A 21,998-nucleotide genomic window follows, 5' to 3' on the forward strand; every position below is an offset into this window, starting at 1 on the left:
GTGGAATCATGGAATCAATAGCTCTGTCGTGTCGAATAGATAATGATTTCTTTCAAACAACAATTACTTCTTGCTTTTAAAATTCTGTGTTCCTCTTCCATTGTGATCACTTAGCCTTAGGAGAAGAAGTAATATATATGTCCCACTAAAAGCTGAGTACTCCAATTTCTTTTCTATGCACAATGTTCTTTTTGGGTCTCTATTAATTGTATGTACTACCGAAAGAAAATTCTCTAGTAAGTGTAAAGATATGTTCAAATTTTGTGGTATAAAATTGAAACTTGTGGGTTTTATATTATGTACATTTATCAAAATTATAGTAGTAGGTTCTATCAGAGGGTATATGACCATACCAGCCTTAGGTTCTTGGTATAATAACTGTGTCAAGAATGGATTTGATCAGCCGGGCGTGGTGGCGCACGCCTTTAATCCCAGCACTCGGGAGGCAGAGGCAGGCGGATTTCTGAGTTCGAGGCCAGCCTGGTCTACAAAGTGAGTTCCAGGACAGCCAGGGCTATACAGAAAAACCCTGTCTCGAAAAACCAAAAAAAAAAAAAAAAAAAAGAATGGATTTGATCTTGAAGTCCAAACTTTGAATTCAATCAGAAATCTTATAATTATTCCTTTAAGATCCATGGCATTATTGTGTGAGTAAAAATAAATTTCAAGGTCAGTCATTGTTTCACCTCACAGTTAGATACAAGTTTTATATCTTAAATGTAAATTACAGGCATTTCTTAACATCTGAGGTAGAATGTTGAGTGTAGTGAATATTTATTCTAAATTATCATAAGGAAATGATTTATCAACTAATAAAAGTTCTATAATTTTAAAAATATGAAAAGAAATAAATTGTTTTTACTTCTACATTCTAGATTTATAAAAGTAAAAACCAAACCTAGGAAGGAAACCTAATATTTGATCAGCTAGCTAAATGCTTGGAATATACCTGGTCATCTATATATGATATGTTTTATGTTTTCCTTTCCATGTTTGAGTTTTTACGATTTTTCAGAGGCATTATAAAACTATGAATACTAATGTGTCTGGTTAAATTCAATGTATGTTTGTTATACTACTTATTTAAATAAATTATGTATGGACATAATGCTACATACACTTTGAGAAGGAGAAACTTTAAACCCATGAAATGTCAGGTTCAAAAACTCACAGGAAGTTTTTCAGATGACACCAATGTTTATAAATGGTTTATACATATAAATATGTATAATCTTTTATGCCTCTATTCCACTGTTCATCATTTATGTATATCTATCTTCAGTTTGCATTATATTACAAATACTTTATTTTTGAAAGATTTATTTCTTTTGTGTACATGAGTACACTGTCACTGTCTTCAGAAATATCAGAAGAGGACATTGGATCCCACTGCAGATGGGTTTTTTTCCCCACTTTTTCCAATTTTTTATTAGGTATTTTCTTCATTTACATTTTGAATGCTAACCCAAAAGTTCCCTATACCCTCCCCATGCCCTGCTCCTCTACCCACTCACTCCCACTTCTTGACCCTGGTGAACCCTGTTCTGGGACATATAAAGTTTGATAGACCAAGGGCCTGTCTTCCCAATGATAGCTGACTAGGCCATCTTCTGCTACATGTGTAGCTAAAGACACCAGCTCTGGGGGTACTGGTTAGTTCATATTGCTGTTCCACCTATAGGATTGCAGAGCGCTTCAGCTCCTTGGGTACTTTCTCTAGTTCCTCCATTGGGGGCCCTGTGTTCCATCCAATAGCTAACTGTGAGCATCCACTTCTGTGTTTGCCAGGCACTGGCATAGCCTCACAAGAGACAGCTATATCAGGGTCCTTTTAGCAAAATCTTGCTGGCGTATGCAATAGTGTCTGCGTTTGGTGGCTGATAATGGTATGGATCCCTGGGTGGGGCAGTCTGTGGATGGTCCATCCTTTCGTCTCAGCTCCAAACTTTTTCTCTGTAACTCCTTCAATGGGTATTTTGTTCCAAATTCTAAGAAGGGGCAAAATATATACACTTTGGTCTTTCTTCTACTTGAGTTTCATGTGTTTTGCAAATTGTATCTTGGGTATGCTAAGTTTCTGGGCTAATATCCACGTATCAGTGAATGCATATCATGTGAGTTCTTCTGTGATTGGGTTACCTCACTCAGGATGATACCCTCCAGATCCATCCATTTGCCTAGGAATTTCATAAATTCATTGTTTTAAATAGCTGAGGAGTACTCCATTGTGTAAATGTACCACTTTTTCTGTTATATGGGCAAAGGAGGAAAATTCCTGAATAGAACAGCAATGGCTTATGCTGTAAGATCTAGAATTGACAAATGGGAACTCGTACTTGCAAAGCTTCTTTAAGGCAAAAGACACTGTCAATAGACAAAAAGGCCACCAACAGATTGGGAAAGGATCTTTACCAATCCTAAATCAGATAGGGGACTAATATCCAATATATATATATATATATATATATATATAACTCAAGAAGATGGACTTTGGAAAATCAAATAACCCCATTAAAAATGGGGTACAGAGCTAAACAAAGAATTCTCAACTGAGGAATATTGAATGGCTGAGAAGCACCTGAAAAAAAAATGTTCAACATCCTTAATCATCAAGGAAATGCAAATCAAAACAACCCTGAGATTCTACCTCACACCAGTCAGAGTGGCTAAGATAAAAAATTCAGTTGACAGCAGATGCTGGCGAGGATATGGAGAAAGAGGAACACTCCTCCATTGTTGGTGGGATTGCAGGCTGGTACAGCTACTCTGGAAATCAGTCTGGCAGTTCCTCAGAAAATTGGACATAGTACTACCAGAGGATCCAGCAATACCACTCCTGGGCATATATCCAGAAGATGTTCCAACTAGTCATAATAACACATGCTCCATTATGTTCATAGCAGCCTTATTTATAATAGCCAGAAGCGAGAAAGAACCCAGATGTCCCTCTACAGATGGTTTTGAGCCACCACATGGTTGCTGGGAATTAAACTCATGGAAAGAACAGTCAATGTTCTTAATTGCTGAGCTGTCTCTTCAACCACAATATTTTATTTGTTTATAATATATTTGTCTAAAGCATTCTTACATATGATTATAATCATAAATGTATTTATACTCTAAAATTTTCATATGATGTCTTATTCTCTCAAATTCTAAGATCAAGTCTAACATGAGGTAAATTGCCTATGTGAAGTTGAAAGTTACCATTTTAAGCTTCTTTCTCTTCTTCCTTTCAAAAAATGAAATTTTATGGTGGAGCTTAATCTTCCATACATTTTTAAAGTCTTTTTTGTTTTTGAGACAGGGTTTCTCTGTGTAGCCCTGGCTGTCCTGGAACTCACTCTGTATACCAGGCTGGCCTCGAACTCAGAAATCCACCTGCCTCTCCCTCCCGAGTGCTGGGAATAAAGGCGTGCACCACCACGCCCGGCCCATACATTTTTATTCTAGGCAAAGTTTCAGAATTATGTTGTTTATAAGACTATCAACACACATAGAATGATGATATTTCTGCATCAAGAATAAGGACTATTTGAAGTATAGCTGTAATACAATGTTGCTAGCACATGTAGTATTACAAAGTTTCTGCTTTTCCTGATGATTTTCTACTCACTAGAAGCATTTAAGGAAAGAGGTTCTGTTAAAGCTAATAAGCTCAGGAATGTTTCTGGGTGAATGATATGTACATGAACAGAAAATAGGTTCCTAATATACTATGGAAATTAATCTGTAGATTCATTAAATTATGGTCGTCTAAGAAGAAATACAGTATAGAATATACATGAGAATTTATGCAAAATTTAATTTATTTCTGAGAAGAATGGAGTGGCAAGTTATGGGGAGAGGAATAGAAGAGAGAAGGGTGTAAAAACAATTAGAACCCACATTACAGCTTTCTCCATTCAAATTTGTTTCTAAATACCATAGATTGCAATTATAGTACCTTACCTGCGAAAAGACTTGAAATATATAATTACTATTATAGATCTTATGATAGAGATTGCTATGGGTTATCAACAAAGACAGATCTAAGAAGTCGTTGAGCAGGACCAGAGGATTGCAAGACAAGCTTGTTCACTGGAGTTTGATCACTAAAGCCCACAAAAATGTCAAAAGATAATGAACTCCATAAAATTGTTTCTGTGATCATGTCATGGTATATGACTCTATTGTAGAAGTTCTGCCTTGTTCTGCCTATCAGAAATAGAGTCATACTCAGAATATATTTATAAATACATTAGTCATATAGCTAGGCTCTCTTCTAACTAGCACATAATGAAAAATAACATTCATTTTAACCTACATTCTGCCACGTGGTTGGTTGCCTATGCTCAGATACTATGTGTCTGTTTTATCACATCTTCCCAGGATGATCACCATGCATCACTCTATCTCAGATGTTTCATGTCCCATTACCTAACTAAGCAATAGGCCATAGGCTCTCGAATTGATAGGTGATGCATCCATACAACACACAAGATATTCTCTCTACACTGTAACATAATCATAAAAGTAATTAAAATGAATAGTAATGTATATTTAAAATAATAATTTCAGAACTTATAGTATAGAAAATCCACCACAGAAAAGGAAAAAAAAGAAATAAATTTGAAAAGAAGGCCCACAATTAGTGACTTTACAGGAACAATGAAAGGATGAAGAGTCAGGAATTTTAATGGTTTTAATACCTAGGTCTTACCATTATCTGGTTACTATCAAAAAAATGAGAATGTCATTTCACAATGCTGAAGAATTGAAGTAATTTCCTTTGCAACTGAAGAAATAAATACTGTAGCCCCCCCCCCACACACACACACATCAATTGTTATAGTGTCAATGCCTTGATCTTAGCCCACATAGATGATTATGTTTGGAACTTACAAATTATAAATTAATAGACTGTGTTTTTGAAGGCATTTAACATGTGGCACTTTCACAAAATGGATAGGAAAATATATACTAAAAAAGTAAGAAATGGTTTATGAGCAGATATAGTATTGATGGGAGCAATGAAACAATTTTAATATGGAGCAATTAATTGAATTTTGTTTTAACATGTGTATCATTTTAATGTTGTCTGGACTCTAATGTTTGTAAGACTGAACCTAATAATGACATAGTTGTTGAAATAGATGCTTGTGAATGAACGAGATGAATGAGAAAGGAAGTTGCACAAAAACAAGTATTAAACAAGGTTAAAACAATGTTAGGTATCAACCACACATTTTAATGACATGAGGCTGTGTTAAATGATTTTTTTACCTTATGTTTAAAAATGTATTATTTTATTTATTTATATTTCAAACATTGTACCTCTTCTTGGTGCTCCCTCCAGGAATATCACACCCCTGCCCCCTCTTTGCCTCTAAGAGGGTGCTTCCCAACTCACTCACCTACTCCCAACTCACCACTCTAGCTACCTTCTCTGGGGCATCATGCCTCCACAAGACCAAGTATATCTTCTCCCACTGAGGTCAGAAAAGGCAGTACATTGTTACATATGTAGCAGAGGGGGAAAAAGTGGGGACATGGATCAGCCTATGAACTATGAATATTCTTTGGTTGATGGATTAGTCCCTGGGAGCTCTGATGGGTCCAGTTAGTTGATACTGTTGTTCTTCCTATGTGGTTGCAATCCCCTTCAGCTCCTTCAGTCCTTTCTCTAACTCCTCCATTGAGGTCCCCTGCTGAGTCCAATGGTTGTCTGTGAGCATCCAACTCTGCATTTTTCAGGCTCTGGCAGAGCCTCTCTGAAAACAGCTATAACAGGTTCCTCTTAGCAAGCACTTGTTGGCATCTGCAATATTGTCTGGGTTTGGTGTCTGTATATCGGATGGAACCCCAGGTGGGGCAGTTTATGAATGACCTTTCCTTCAGTCTCTGCTCCACACTTTGGGATTTCTTTAGACAGGAGCCATTTTGAGTTAAAAATGTGAAGATTATAAGGTGCCCCCCTCCCACAGTGAGGGGCTTTTACTAACCTCTAGATATGGTCTTGACAGTTACTCCCTCCCACTTGATGGACATTTCAGCTAATGTCATCCCCGTGGGACATCTAGTTCTCCATTCACCATTGCTACAAACCTCTTTTCAACTTCCTGACCCTCTGTATATCATCCCTGTCTCCTCCCATATGGTGCCTCTCTTTTCCTGCTCGCTGTTCTCCACTCCTGACAAGTCCCTTCCAACCTCAACATCCTGTGAGTATTTTGTTTCCCCCATCTAAGAAGGACTGAAGCATCCAAATTTTGGTCTTCCTTCTTCTTGAGCTTCATATGGTCTTTGAATTGTATCTTGGATATTCCAAGATTTTGGGCTAATATCCACCTATCAGTGAGTGCGTACCACTTTTGTGATTGGATTACTATACTCAGGATGATATTTTTCTAGTTCCGTGCATTTTCCTAAGAATTTCATAAACTTCATTGTTTTAATAGCTGAGTTGAATTCCATTGTATAAATGTATCACATTTTCTGTGTCCATTCCTCTGTTGAAGGACATCTCTGTTCTTTCCAGCTTCTAGCTATTATGAATAAGGCTGTTATGAACATGATGGAGCATGTGTTATTTTTATATGTCGAAGCATCTTTTGGGTATATGCCCAGAAGTGGTATAGCTGTGTCCTCAAGTAATATTATGTTCACTTTTCTGAGGAATGACCAGAGTGATTTCCAGAGTGGTTGTACCAGTTTGAAATACCACCAGCAATAGAGGAGTGTTCCTCTTTCTCCACATCCTTGCCAGCACCTGCTGTCACCTTAGCTTTTGATCTTAGCCATTATGACTGGTGTGAGGTGGAATCTCAGGGCTGTTTTGATTTGCAATTCCTTTAAATCTAAGAATGTTGAACAGTTCTTTAGGTCCTTCTCAGATATTCAATATTCCTCAGTTGACAATTCTTTGTTTAGATTTATACCTCATTTTTAATAGGGTTACTTGGTTCTCTGGAGTCTAACTTCTTGAGTTCTTTGTAAATGTTAGATATTAGCCCTCTGTCAGATGTAGGGTTGGTAAAGATCTTTTCCCAATCTGATGGTTGCTGTTTTGTCCTACTGAAAATGTCCTTTCTCTTACAGAAGCTTGGCAACTTTATGAGGTCCCATTTTTCTGTTGTTGATCTTATAGCATAAGCCCTAGGAAATTTTCCCCTGTGCCCATATGCTCAAGGTTCTTCCCCACATTATCTTCTATTAGTTTCAGAGTATCTGGTTTTATGTGGAGTTCCTTGATCCACTTGAACTTGAGCTTAATACAAGGAGATGAGAATGTATTGATTTGCATACTTCTACATGCTGACCATCAGTTGACACGGCATCTTTTGCTGAAAATGTTGTCTTTTTCTACTAGATGGTTTTAGCTACTTTGTCAAATATCAAGTGACCATAGGTATGTGGGTTCATTTCTGGGTCTTCAATTATATTCCATTGATCCACCTGCCTTTCTCTCTGTACCAAGACCATGCAGTTTTTGTCATGATTGCTCTGTAATACAGCTTGAGGTCCGGCATAGTGATTCCCCCAGAAATTCTTTTATTGTTAAGAATAATTTTCTCTGTCCTGGGTTTTGGTTATTCCAAATTAATTGGCAAATTGCTCTTTCTAACTCTATGAAGAATTTAGTTGAAATTTTAATGGGGATTGCATTGAATCTGTCAAATCCTTTCAGCAAGATGACCATTTTTACTATATTAATCCTCCAATCCATAAGCATGGAAGTTTTTTTTTTCTGAGATTTTCAATTTCTTTCTTCAGAGATTTGAAGTTTTTGCTATATAGTTTTTTCACAGGCTTGGTTAGAGTCACACCAAGGTATGTTTTATTTGTGAGTATTTGTGACTATTATGAAGGTTATCATTTACAGCCTGTTTATTCTTTGAGTAAAGGAAGGTTACTGATTTCTTTGTGTTAAAATAATATTCAGCCACTTTTCTGAAGTCCTTTATCAGGTTTTGGAGTTCTCTGGTAGAATCTTTGGGGTTAATTAAGTATACTATCATATCCTCTGCAAAGAGTGATATTTTTACTTCTTCCTTTCCAATTTACTTACATTCTACCTACTTTTGTTGTCTAATTGATCGGACAATGGCTGTGTCTGCCAGCCCAGAGCACTGGAACTCTGGTGAGACACAGGTTCTTTCCTACCCCATTTATTTCCCCACGCCCAGTGACCAACATCTAGTCGCTGATTTTAGTGAGATTGCTTCAAGTTTCTCTCCATTTAGTTTGATGTTGGCTACTGTTTTCCTGTATATTGCTTTTACTATGTTTATGTATGGGCCTTGAATTCCTTATCTTTCCAGGACCTTTACTATAAAGAGGTATTGAATTATGTTAAATGCTTTCTCAGTATTGAATGAGATGAACATTTGGCTTTTGAGTTTGTTTATATAGTAGATTATGTTGATAGATTTCCATATATTGGATTGTCTCTGCATCCTTGGAATGAAGCCTACTTGATCATGATGAATGTAGCTTTTGATACGTTCTTAAATTCTGATTGTGAGAATTTTATTGAATATTTTTGTAGCGATATTCATAAGTGAAATTGGCTTGAAGATCTCATCCTTGTTGAGTCTTTGTATGCTTGAGGTATAAGCATAATTATGGATTCATAGAATGAATTGGGTAATGTTCCTTTTGTTTGTATCTTGTGGAGTAGTGGTGGAAGAGTATTGGTTTTAGGTCTTCTTTGAAGGTCTGATAGATTTCTGCACTAAAACCACCTGATCCTGGATTTATTTTGGTTGGGAAATTTTAATGAATGCTTTAGGAGTTATGGTGCTGTTTAGATGTTTTTTCTGGTCCTGATTTAACTTTGGTATTTTGTATCTGTATAGAAACTTGTCCATTTCATTGAGATTTCCTAATTTTACTGAGTTAGTGTTTTGTAGTAGGATCTGATGACTTTTACAATTTCCTTGGATTATGTTGTTTTCTCTCCCTTTTCATTTCTGATATTGTTCATTTGGATACTGTCTCTGTGCCTTCTGCTTAGTCTGGCTAGGGTTTTATCTATCTTGTTTATTTTCTCAAAGAACCAGCTTCTGCTTTTGTTGATCCTTTGCACAGTTCTTTTTGGTTCTACTTGATTGATTTCAACCCAGAGTTTGATTATTTCCTGTGGTCTACTTCTCTTGTGTATGTCTGCTTCTTTTTTGTTCTAGGGATTTCAAATGTGCCATCAAGCTGATAGTGTATGCTCTCTCCAGTTTCTTTTCTGAGGCACTCAGATCTATGAGTTTTCCTCTTACCACTGCTTTCATCCTGTCCCATAAGTTTTGGTATGAGGTACATTCAATTTCATTAAATTCTAAAAAGTCTTTGGTTTCTTTTTTATTTCCTCCTTGACCAAGTTATCATTGGGTAGAGTGTTGTTCATCTTCCATGCATGTTTGGGCTTTCTGTTGTTTTTGTTGTTATTGAAGTCCAGCATTAGACTGTGGTGAGCTGATAGAATGTATAGGATTATGTGAATCTTCTTGTATCTGTTGATGTCTGTTTTGTGACAGAATTTATGGTCAATTTTTGAGAAGGTACCATAAGGTGCAGAGAAATAGGAATATTCTTTTGTTTTAGGATGAAATATTCTATAGATATCTGTTAAATCCATTTGGTTCATATTTCTGCTAGTTTCACTGTGTCTCTGTTTGGTTTCTTTTTCCATGATCTGTCCATTGATGAGAGTGTGGTGTTGGAGTCTCCCATGATTATTGTGTGAGGTGAAATGTGTGTTTTGAATGTTAGTAAAGTTTCTTTTATTAATGTCTGTACCCTTGCATTTGGAGCTTAGATGTTCATAATTAAGAGATCACCTTGGTAGATTTTTTTCCTTTAATGAGTATGAAGTGTCCTTCCTTATCTTTTTTAATAACTTTTGATTGAAAGTGGATTTTCTCAATATTAGAATGGCTACTTAAACTTGTTTCTTGGGATCATTCACTTGATAAAAAAAAACTTCTCCAGCCTTTTACTCTGATATGGTGTCTGTCTTTGTCACTGAGCTGCATTTCCTGTATGCAGCAAAATGTTGGGTTTTGTTTACATGTCCTATCCTTTAGTCTATGTCGTTTTATTGGGGAATTAAGTCCTTTGATGTTAAGAGATATTAAGGAAAAGTCTTTGTTGCTTCCTATTATTTTTGTTGTTAGGGGAGGAATTATGTTTGTGTAGCTTTCTCCTCCTCCTCCTCCTCCTCCTCCTCCTCCTCCTCCTCCTCCTCCTCCTCCTCCTCCTCCTCCTCCTCCTCCTCCTCCTCCTCCTCCTCCTTCTTCTTCTTCTTCTTCTTCTTCTTCTTCTTTTGAAAGACTTCTTTCTTGATTTTTCTAGGCTGTAATTTCCCTCCTTTTGTTTGTATTTTCTATCTATTATCCTTTGTTGGCCTGGATTTTTGGAAAGATGTATAAATTTGGTTTTCTCATGGAATATCTTGGTTTCTCTAACTGTAGTAATTGAAAGTTTAGCTGGGTATAGTATCCAGGGCTGACTTCTGTGTTCTTGTAGGGTCTGAATGAAATCTGTCCATGACTTCTGGCTTTCATGACTCTGGTGAGAAGCCTGGTATAACTCTAATAGGTCTGCCTTTATATGTTACTTGACCTTTTTCCCTAACTACTTTTAACATTATTTCTTTGTTTTGTGCATTTGATGTTTTGATTATTATGTGATGGGAGGAATATCTTTTCTGGTCTAGACTATTTGGTGTTCTGTAGGCCTCTTGTATGTTCATGGGCATCTCTTTCTTTAGCTTATGGAAATTTTCTTCTATAATTCTGTTGAACATATTTACTGACACTTTGATATATGAATGTTCACTCTTCTATACCTATTTTCCTAAGGTTTGGTCTTCTCATTGTGTCTTGGATTTCCTGGATGTTTTGGGTTAGGAGCTTTTTGCATTTTGCATTTTGTTGCCTATTGTGTCAAAGTTTTCTATGGTATTTTCTCCACCTGAGATTCTTCCCTTCTATCTATTTATTCTGTTGGTGGTGCTTGTATCTATGACTCCTGATCTCTTTCCTATGTTTTCTATCTCCAGGGTTGTCTCCCTTTGTACTTCGTTATTGCTTCCATTTCCATTTCCATTTTTAGATCCTGGAATGTTTTGTTCAATTCCTTCACCTGTTTGTTTGTGTTTTCCTGTAATTATTTAAGGGATTTTTTTTTGTTTCCTCTTTAAGGGTTACTACCTATTTCCTTTTGTTGTCCTGTATTTCTTTAAGAGAGTTATTTATGTCATTCTTAAAGTCCTCTATCATCATTATTACATGTGATTTGAAATCTCAGTCTTACTTTTCTGGTATGTTGGGGTATCCAGGACTTCTGATGATGCCAAGTAGCCTTGGTTTCTGTTGTTGAGGTTCTTGCACTTGTCTCTTGACGTCTGGTTATCTCAGGTGTTCGTTTGTCTTGCTGTCTCTTATTGGAGCTTGTCTCTCCTGTGGGCTGTGAGCCTGTGATCTTAGGTGTGTCATCATTCCTGGGAGACCTAAGTGACTGCCTTATTTCTTATCTTGAAGGCACAAGTTGAGACCTGGAAGGATTATGTCCATGGCTGCTCTGCAGTTCCTCTGCCCTGTGAACTCCTGGTGGATCACACTTTGCACAGTTGTTAGGGTAAAAGTGATAGTCTCACCTGTGAACTTAGGAGTGACATCACTCCTGGGAGATGAGCTCTCTCTGGGTGGGATTTGGGTCTGGAGGTCTGAGGGAAAGACTTATCTCTGGGGCACAGATAGAGACTGGAAATTTCCTGTCTTTCATTTTTTAAAATTGGCCTCTTATCCTTACACTTAAAAGTCTGACCTAATAACAGAATTGGATTTAAGCTAATAGTTCTTATATCAAATATATATATTCTTTTTTTAATTGAAATAGATTTTTTGTACAATAAATTCTGATTATTGTTTCCCATTCCTCAACTCTTTCAATGTCCTCCCAACTCCTACCCCATCAAATCCATACACTGTCTTTTATTAGAAAACAGAATTGAACAGAAGAAAAACAGCCAAAGCAAAAGCAAAAAACACATAAAGACATTAATGCAGAGAGACAGACACGTAAACACACACACACACACACACACACACACACACAGAGAGAGAGAGAGAGAGAGAGGAGAGAGAGAGATTTATACACACAGAAATAACATAAAAATACAAAACTGGAAGTGATAATATATATGCAAATGGCATTTAAAGTTAAATAATATTGTCCTGACCAAGAGCTATGAGACCAAGGATCTTCAAAGACGTTATTGACTTGATTTTCTGTTAGCCATCTACAGTTAGACATGGAATTGCCCTTAAAACTGCTTTGTATTTCTCATGAAATCCTGTTAAAAAACAACAACAACAACAACACTAATTGCTTATTTATAACTAGTTAAGAATTGGAGATAGCTTTTGGATGTGAGATGGGAGCTATCATTCACTTGTGTCATAGTTGGGAACCTATTTGGTGAACCTGTGCAAGCCCTGTGCACACTGCCATGGTCTTTATAAATTTATATGTACATGGTTTGTTCTGTGTTTAGAAGTCCTTGTTTTCTTCACATCCTTTGCGTTCACTGTGTATTATAATCTTCCCACTTCCTGTTTGCAGAGCTCTGAAATAAGGAGATTAAAAAAAACACAAAATAAAACAAAACCACAAAAAAACCTATTTAGGGACTGAGTATATATATATATTTTTTGGTCTGGCTGAGGGTCACTGTACATGTTCCTATCAATTGATCAATTGGAGAAGGAGACTTCATTGATGATGATTGACCTAAGACTACAGTAGCATGTTCTTTGGGTTCTTTGGAAATCATTTTATAGATACATTCCTTTAGCAAAATAGTATTATTTGGTTTACTCATAGGTCTTTGGTCTAACTACTTTCAGGTTGTTGGTCCCAGAGCAGTGTTAGGAATGGGTTCCATCTCCTGGAGAGGGCCTTAAATCCAATCAAATATTAGTTTTGTGACACTATTCTACTAGGTCATAACATTTGTGACACTAACTAATGCATCTTGCAAACAGGTCATCATTGAAACACCAAACTATCTTGTTGTTTATCTTTCTCCTTTGGTCATTTGCATAGTATCTCCTAGAATCATGATTAATCTATAGGGCTAAAGACTCTATGTGGGCATCAGCTTGACTTCTCTCTGTTCTATGAATTGTGTAACTTTTATCATTAACAATAAGGTCTTACAGTCAGTTTGTAGAAAGCAACCAATAGGCTTTCAATAGTCTGGATTCTTTGGGGATTCTTTGGACACTAACTGCATTAGATGCCAATTATTTCTGGCACTGAAAGATTTGTTGGGTATAAAAATATCTCATTGGGGCTCCAAATCCCCCATTATTTATTCATTTTATCTTGATCTACTTAATATATATATATATATATATATATATATATATATATATATACACACACACACACATTTTAGAAGCCTTCTACTGTATTAGTATTCTATAAGACCCCTCATTTGGAAATTTAGTTTTAGCTCCCTCTCTGTATTTCCTTCTTTATCACTTTTCTCTCCCCAACACTTATTCATTCTCTAATTCTGTCTCCAGCAGTTCCATATATCATTATTTATTCAATTTCTCCTTCCAAGGAGAGCCATGCCTTCTTCAAGCCCCTTATGTTATACTGAACCACTGTGGTTATATGGATTATAGCCTTTTTGTATTAAATATTTTCTTCATTTACATTTCAAATGCTATTCCCAAAAGTCTCCTATATACTCCCCCCACCCTGTTCCCCAACCCACCCACTCCTGCTTCCTGGCCTTGGCATTCCCCTGTACTGGGGCATATAATCTTCACAAGACCAAGGTCCTCTCCTCCCAATGATGGCAGACTAGGCCATCTTCTGTTACATATGCAGATAGAGACATGAGCTCTGAGGGTACTGGTTAGTTCATATGGTTGAGAAGCTATGCCAGTGCCTGATTGATACAGAAGTGGATACTCATAGTCATCTGTTGGATGGAACACAGGGGCCCAAATGGAGGAGTTAGAGAAAGTACCCAAAGAGCTGAAGGGGTCTGCAACTCTCTAGGAAGAACAACAATATGGATTATAGCCTTTTTAACAGAAGATTTTACAGCTAACACCCAAATATGCATAATATTTGTCCTTTTGAGTCTAAGTTTCTTTACTCAGGATGATGTTTTTTTCCTCTAACCCTTCACATGAAAATTTGATGATTCCATTTTCTTATGGCTGCATAATATTTCATTGTGTAAATGAACCACATTTTTATGCATTCATCCAAATTGGATATCTAGGCTGTTTCCAAATTCTATGTCTTATGAAAAGAGCATCAACAAACATAGTTGATCAAAGGTCTCTGCAGTACAATTAAACATATATTGGTTATATGCCCAAGAGTTAGGTACGGCTTTCAAGGTAGATTTATTCCCAGCTTCCTGAGGAACTCCCATGTTGTTTTCTTAATGGGTTCACAAGTTTGCAGTCTCATCAGCAATGGATGATTGTCTCTCTATTCTACGTATTCCTCAGTATGGACTGTCATTTGTTATAGTGATCTTGTCCATACTGACTGGTGTCAGATAAAAATCTCAATATTAGAGCTTCCTTAGAAATTGGAATTGGCTGGGCAGTCATAGCACACACCTTCATTCCCAGCACTTGGGAGGCAGAGGCAGGTGGATTTCTGAGTTTGAGGCCAGCCTGGTCTACAGAGTGAGTGCCAGGACAGCCAGGGATATACAGAGAAAGTCTGTATTGAAAAACCAATTAAAAAAAAAAAAGAAAGAAAGAAAAAAGAAATTGGAATTGGAGAAGAGAAGGGAGAGTTAAGATCACCTATGTTATTCCCTGGTCTACATGCTAGGTGAATTCCCAAGATGTATTTGCTGCTAAGATAAAGGACCCTTATGTTACATGAAAAACACAATTACAATAACTAAAATGGGTAAGATTTTGGTTTTGTAGCCTATCGTTGCATATGAAATAAAAGTTTTAAAAATGTGTAGACTGAAATGTTTTCCATATGGCTGGTTAGGCATATTTAATATGTAACTATCATGTAACTATCTTTGTTATTAATCTTTGCCTGTGGTTTACTCATTTACACATTTAAAGTCCTGCCATGGCCTCCTCACACACTATTCAAAAGCATTGCTATGTAGACTTACATACCCCATTATATATTTATTTAGAAGAAGCACTTCCTGTAAAGTCTTACCTTCCAAGTTCCAACGTGATTGAAATATAACAAAGACTACAACAATATTTGACAATGTTCTTTCGTATAATTAGACAAGATGTTGTATGATAGATTGTGCATGTGGAAAAAAGAACACATCTCTTCTCTCCAGAATGGAAGCTCACAACAGAAAAATGTACAGATGTTATAATGTCTAACTACATAAAACAATGAGTTGTACTGGAGTAACTTCCAGTAATATGGGTGAGTGCTAAATCACAGAAGGAGAAATGACTTAAAGGCAGATGCATCATCAAATTCTGTCACAGTATTGTGAAAGCTTGGAACATGAAGCATACAGCACAGCTTTTAGGCTACTGAACTATCTAGAGAGTGTCCTTTCCAGGTGACTCAGTTGTTATGAGTACCTTCCAGTAAGTTTAGTTGATCTATGTTTCTTCTCTGAAAGTTACCTGGTCTCTTTCTACCAGACTGCTGGGATTGACTGAGAGTCTTTTTATCTTGGTTTGCCTTATTTCTTCCAAGCTCTGGACTTATCTGAAAGTGGCTCTCATCAGTCTTTATTTATAACTGTTGGGATAGATAAGCCTAATAAATAGGGTCAGTCTCAGGAACTTTCTGAAGCTACTTGGAGTTGATAATTTTATGTCTTAATTTTTTTTCCATCAATAGGCAATGTTTCAATCTAAATAGAACTAGTTCAGAGCACCAGATCATAAAGGTTCATCAGGAAGGCATGCACAAAGAGCACCAAATTGCTAGTCTTGCTTCAAACACAGTTATCAAAGTAAAAGAGATGGGTTGAAAATTTGTGCTAAAGACTTCCTTGATAAAGATTAATCTAGAGAGAGAAAGAAAAAGTAAAAAAAAAAAAGCTCTGGACTGCTAGAAACCTAACATATTGTTACAAGATATATTTGATTAAATATAGCTCATTCTTTTTTTTCTCATTTTAAAATGTATTTATTATTATTTTTTAATTGGAAATTTTATTTGTTTACATTCCAAATGTTATCCCCCTTTCCGGATTTCCCTTCTGTAAACCCCCTATCCCAACTCCCTTACCCTGCTTCTATGAGGGTGGTCCCCTATTCACCTACCCACTTCTGCCTCACTGCACTAGAATCCCTCTACACTGGGGCATCAAGCATTCACACTACAAAGGGCTTCCCCTCCCATTGATGCCAGAGAAGGCACCATCAGCTCCTTCAGTCCTTCCCCTAACTCCTCCATTGGGGTCCCTGTGCTCAGTCTGATGGTGTTGGCTGTGAGACTCCACATATGTATTGGACAGGATCTGGCAGACCATCTCAGGAGACAACTGTATCAGGCTCCTGTCAGCAAGCACTTTTTGGCATCTGCAATCGTGTCTGAGTTTGGTGTCTGCATGTGGGGTGGATCCCCAGGTGAGTCCATCCATCTCTGGATAGCCTTCCCTTCAGTCTCTGCTCCACTCTTTGTCTCTGTGTTTCCTTTCAACTGGAGCAATTTTGGGTTAAAACTTTGGAGATAGGTGGGTGGCCCCATTCCTCAACCAGGTGGCCATGCCTAACATCTGGATACAGACTCAACAGATTCCCCCTTCCCTTTGTGGGTTATTTCAGCTAATGTCATCCCCATGGGGTCCTGAGAAGCAGCTCTTGCTTTTCTGGCATCTGGAACTTTCTGGTTGCTATCCCAATTTCCTATCTCCCATTACTACACACTGTTCATTTTCCTGACACTCTATACATCTCCTCCATCTCTTCTCATGCCTGATTCTGCCCTTCTTTTTCTCTTCCCCTTCATCTCTTCCTCCCAAATCCCTCCCTCCCTCTACTTTTTTTAAATTATATTGTTCCCCTTCTAAGTAGAACTGTAGCATTCACTCTGTAGTCTTCCTTTCTCTTGAGCTTCATTTGGTCCATGAGTTATATCATGGGTATTCCATGCTCTTTCCTTAATACCAACTTATCAGTGAGTTCATACCAAGTGTGTTCTTTTGTAACTGAGTTACCTCACTCAGCATATTTTCTAGATCCATCCTTTAGCCTGCAATTTTCATGAAGTCATTGTCTTTAATAGCTGAGTAGTACTCCATTATGTAAATGTACCACATTTTCTGTATCCATTCCTCTGTTGAGAGACATCTGGGTTGTTTCCAATTTCTGACTATTATAAATATGGCTGCTATGACTATAGTAGAGCAGATGTTCTTATTAAATGTTGGAGCATCTTCTGGGTACATGCTCAGGAGTGGTATAGCTGGGTTCTCAGGTAGTACAGTGTCGAATTTTCTGAGGAACCACCAGACTGATTTAGAGTGTGGTTGTTCCAGCTTGCAATGTCATTAATATTTCCCTTGTCAAGGTTCTACTGTAGCCTAGCAAAATAGAAAACAAAGGAAATGTAAGGATAATCAGAGTTAATGTAGAATTCAAGCATCACTTAAGACCGTGTTTATTCACACTAGTGTAGCTATCTTTCTCTAAAGTAGTAGTATCTACATAAGAGAATATAAGACAAGGAAGAAGTCATGTCATAAGCCCTGAAAAGAGCAGAGGACTCTCTGGAGATAGCTGGCTGCACACCTCAATGACTCTGTGCAAATCCTGTCTGCATATATCAAATTAAAACCATTGGATTATGTTATCTTTATGTACCAAAGCAATGTCTAGTATGTAATGTAGGCAATCAAATTACAGCCCAAATGTAATTCAGTAGGTATTAAAATCATAGTATTTCTCCATGAGGATGTAACAGAATCCATATAAATTAATCTAGAACTTAAGTTGAGGATGTTACCAAAGAGAAGACAGAGTGTACAGTTGACATATTCTCAAATCTTATAGTAAGACAAGAGACTCTTGCTTCTGCTGTTCCTTTAAACTGAGGAAAATGCTAAGAGAAACTTTCCTTCTAGTGGGTACAGCAAAAGCAAGGACAGTGAAGAGCCACTTATACAAGTTTAATAAACCAGAGACAAATGACTTAATGTTTTCCATTAACTTGAAAGAATTACAGACAGGCTTCTTCCTTACACTAATCCTCTACTCATTTCCTTGGATCATTTATTAGAAAAAGATGTAAGGATAAAAATCTCTTGCCAGTTTAAAAACCCAGGATTGTCTTATTAAGGATAAAATCACTGTGCTTTTAAAATAATTATTAAGTAAGGCAGACCTTAGACTGCATACGAAAGTATACATATAACTTGTTAAACAATGTAAAGTAATTTCTTATAAGAAACAGGAATACATTCGCATGTTCAGCAGTGAAACCATTTAGACAGCACCGAGTCCTTGATAATTTCTTCAGGCAAACATTTGCCTGGAATTTGACCATGTGTGCAGAAATTCAACAGATTTTGAGTCTATGAATCTTCAAGCATGTTACTGTAAGAAGTGTTTCAGGGTTGAAAAACACCATCACTAAAGAACTATTTGTGAAAGGTAACTTGGAGATCTTCATTGAAGAAAAGCATGAAAATAGTGACTTACATTCTCTGACCATGTAGTCATCCAAATTCGTGAAAGAAAAGGACCTGTTTCTCTGGAAATTGTAGAATATAGAATGAATCTTGTATCTTGTATCAATCAATTACTTTGACCTCACAATATGCATCATATATTTTCTTTTATACATATGTAAATCAGCATCTCTCAGATTTGTTAAAAATAAACTAGACTATAATTCTGTGTCTTATAACAATTTTTCTCAAAAGCTAATGCTTGTTTACAGAGGCATTTTGTATTTACCTCCTTATAATAATTTCAAATTTAATAATTCAAATTTAATTAAAATAATTTCAAATTTAAGCATACAAGGTAAAAATCAAAGTGGATTTTCCTGGGTTATACCTACATTTGTTATCTATTGTTGAACAGCATATTACCATATATAGAGAGACTTAAAATGGCTATAGCATACCTTCCTCAGTTATGAATCATTTAGAAGAGGGGTAATAACAAATGCCTGTAAAAGTTCCAGCCCAGAGGACTTTGTAATAAGAAGATCATAACTTGGAGGTCACCCTGACTTAAATTTTTAACCATTTCAGAAACAACAAAAACTAAACAACAAATTAATATAAACTATGGTTATATCTGCAACTTTATGCATTCTCACTAGTGTTGGAATCATCACTTAGACAGAATGATGGTATATGAAGGAGAAAATCTCCACCTTGGTCACATGGTTGTTCACATTATAGTTCCTTTTTGGTCACTAAGGGATATTTTGTCCTGTAACAATAGAGGTGGCAATATATACAGGCTTGAGGTGAGCCTGTGTTTTCTTGTTTTGTGGATCTCTCCAAATGTTAACTTAATCCACCAATAAGAGCAGTGAATATGTTAATTGCACAATAAACATCATATCACTATATTAAAAACAGATATGGCATCTCCTTAAATATTTACAGGAAGATTAACATAACAAATGGAAGCCATGTGGCAAGGACTTTGGGAAAAGATCAAGGCTAGTTGCTATAATAACCCACAGGAGGGGCTATAACACTGAAGAATTTCTTTCAAAGTTAAATACAATCCCTTCTATAGTCTCATTATATCTATCAAATTAAAGTGCAACTAAAGAATGAACTCTAAGATGCCAATGGTAAAACATGTGTTGTCAGACATAAGAGGAAATTGGAGAGAGTAATATAATAGCAGACCATAATTACTAAAATCGAAATTATTCCACCAGAGGAAGAGGTGGGCAAGCAATTCATTCCTGCTATTAATGGAACAATAGATCAATTATAATCTTTTGAATAGCATTGATTAGAGTTATCTTAATTTGTAGACAATAATGACAGAGAAGAATATCAGATTTACAGGTATCAAAATAATTATGTTTCTTAAAATTATCTTTAATATCCTAATTGTTAGTACTTACTTTTCTTAGCATAATTTTGATAATGTTGCCTAACTCATTTGATAGGAAGAAGGTAAAGATGAAGCAAAAAAAAAAATTGTAAAAACTCTACATGAGCTACAAAACAGAACATTAAAATATTCAAAATACTGAAAACACTGAATTTGTGCATGGTTACTAAATTTAGTCATATTTTTATGAAATTAAATGCTTTAGATAAAAATATATTAAGAAAAATTGTTGGATTTATTTGCAAGTCTCTTGTAGCCTTATTCTTCATTGCTTTCTGCTTTGTGTCAGTATTAAGGTGATAATAGAAAGGGTGGGTTCGGGCTGGTGAGATGGCTCAGTGGGTAAGAGCACCTGACTGCTCTTCCGAAGGTCCAGAGTTCAAATCCCAGCAACCACATGGTGGCTCACAACCATCCGCAACGAGATCTGGTGCCCTCTTCTGGAGTGTCCGAAGACAGCTACAGTGTACTTACATATAATAAATAAATAAAATCTTTAAAAAAAAAAAAAAAAGAAAGGGTGGGTTTTCCACTGAGCAGAAGAGCATAGTGGCTTAATCTCTGAGAGTCCTTATATTTTGGTTTGAATGGTAGTTTTACCACTTAAAATTACCCTGTGATTATCTCTGGAACCCAGTGTCCCTATTTTTGTAATGGAGATGATAATAGCTCTTATGTGACATATGTGTTTCAACATTAAGTACTAGAGTGCACAGAGTGATGATCCCTAAGGTCTGGACAGAGTGATTAACCCTAAGGTCCACTATATAGACTCTGGGTCGTAGAGAGTACACACTAGTACTAATTACTATCATTACATTCTTATTGATATTTCAGTTTCTAAGATCTAGTACTTTAATTTAGACATGTTTCTTTTTTAATTTCTCCTCAACTTGACACACAAGAAATCTAATTTGGTACATAGGATTTTACTGTGACAACAAAAACATAACAAAACAAAAGAAAGATATAAACATGAATATTTTTCAAGAAAGAATATGAGTAATAGAGGGAGAAAAGATGCTGCTAGTGAAATAAAGGTGTAAGACCACTTGGTTTCAACATCCCTTGTCTACACAACATTCCCACCTTGGTTCTCTGCTACTGGCTCTGGGACTCAGTGCTCTGCCTCCAGATAACACTTGTTTAAGTCCCAATTAGTCTAATTAGTGTGTGAGTGCCCCATAATCTAGTCCTCTTTGTCAGACTCAAACTTAGTGCAAAGAAAAATCAGAAAGCATCATTCTTTCAATGTCTTTAATTGTTTGAGCAACTTAACACTAAACACATCATTTAAGGCAGGAAATATTATATAGTGCTGAAACTTTCTCTTCTACCCATAGGTTAAAGGCTCATATTTTTTTAAGGGCTCATTTTTAAAATGAAATTATAATATAATTACATCATTTCCTCATTCTAATTCCTTCATTCAAACTCTCCCCAGTATTCTTCCCTTTCTTGATCACTTTAAATTAATAACTTTAAAAAAATATTGTTACATATATATGCATTTGTATAATACATACACAAACACACACACATGCGCGCATGTGTGTGTATAATATGTACATATGTGCTTATATATTCACATAATATATATAAGTATGTATATGTGTATAATTACATCTCTAAACACAGGTTTGTGTGTGTGTGTGTGTGTGTGTGTGTGTGTGTATGTGTGTGTGTGTGTTTATTTGCCAGCGGATTCAGTAGATCTGGTCTAGGCATTATTTTTCCTTTTTAAAAAACTTTTCTCTGCTCCTCCAAGTGAGCATGCTGCCAGTGATTGAATCTTCCAGAATGCCAGGAGTATTTTTCATCAACTTGCCTAATAGTTACCGAAAAAACAATTAAATATGTTCAAATTGTATTTTTCACCACTCCACTGAGGAGAAAGTTGGTAATTTGGCATTGGAGCATTTTGTTATTCTGCCTATC

The sequence above is a fragment of the Mus caroli genome, unplaced genomic scaffold (assembly GCF_978045245.1).
Source record: "Mus caroli unplaced genomic scaffold, Mus_caroli_1 scaffold_3, whole genome shotgun sequence".
NCBI classification, from domain to species: domain Eukaryota; kingdom Metazoa; phylum Chordata; class Mammalia; order Rodentia; family Muridae; genus Mus; species Mus caroli.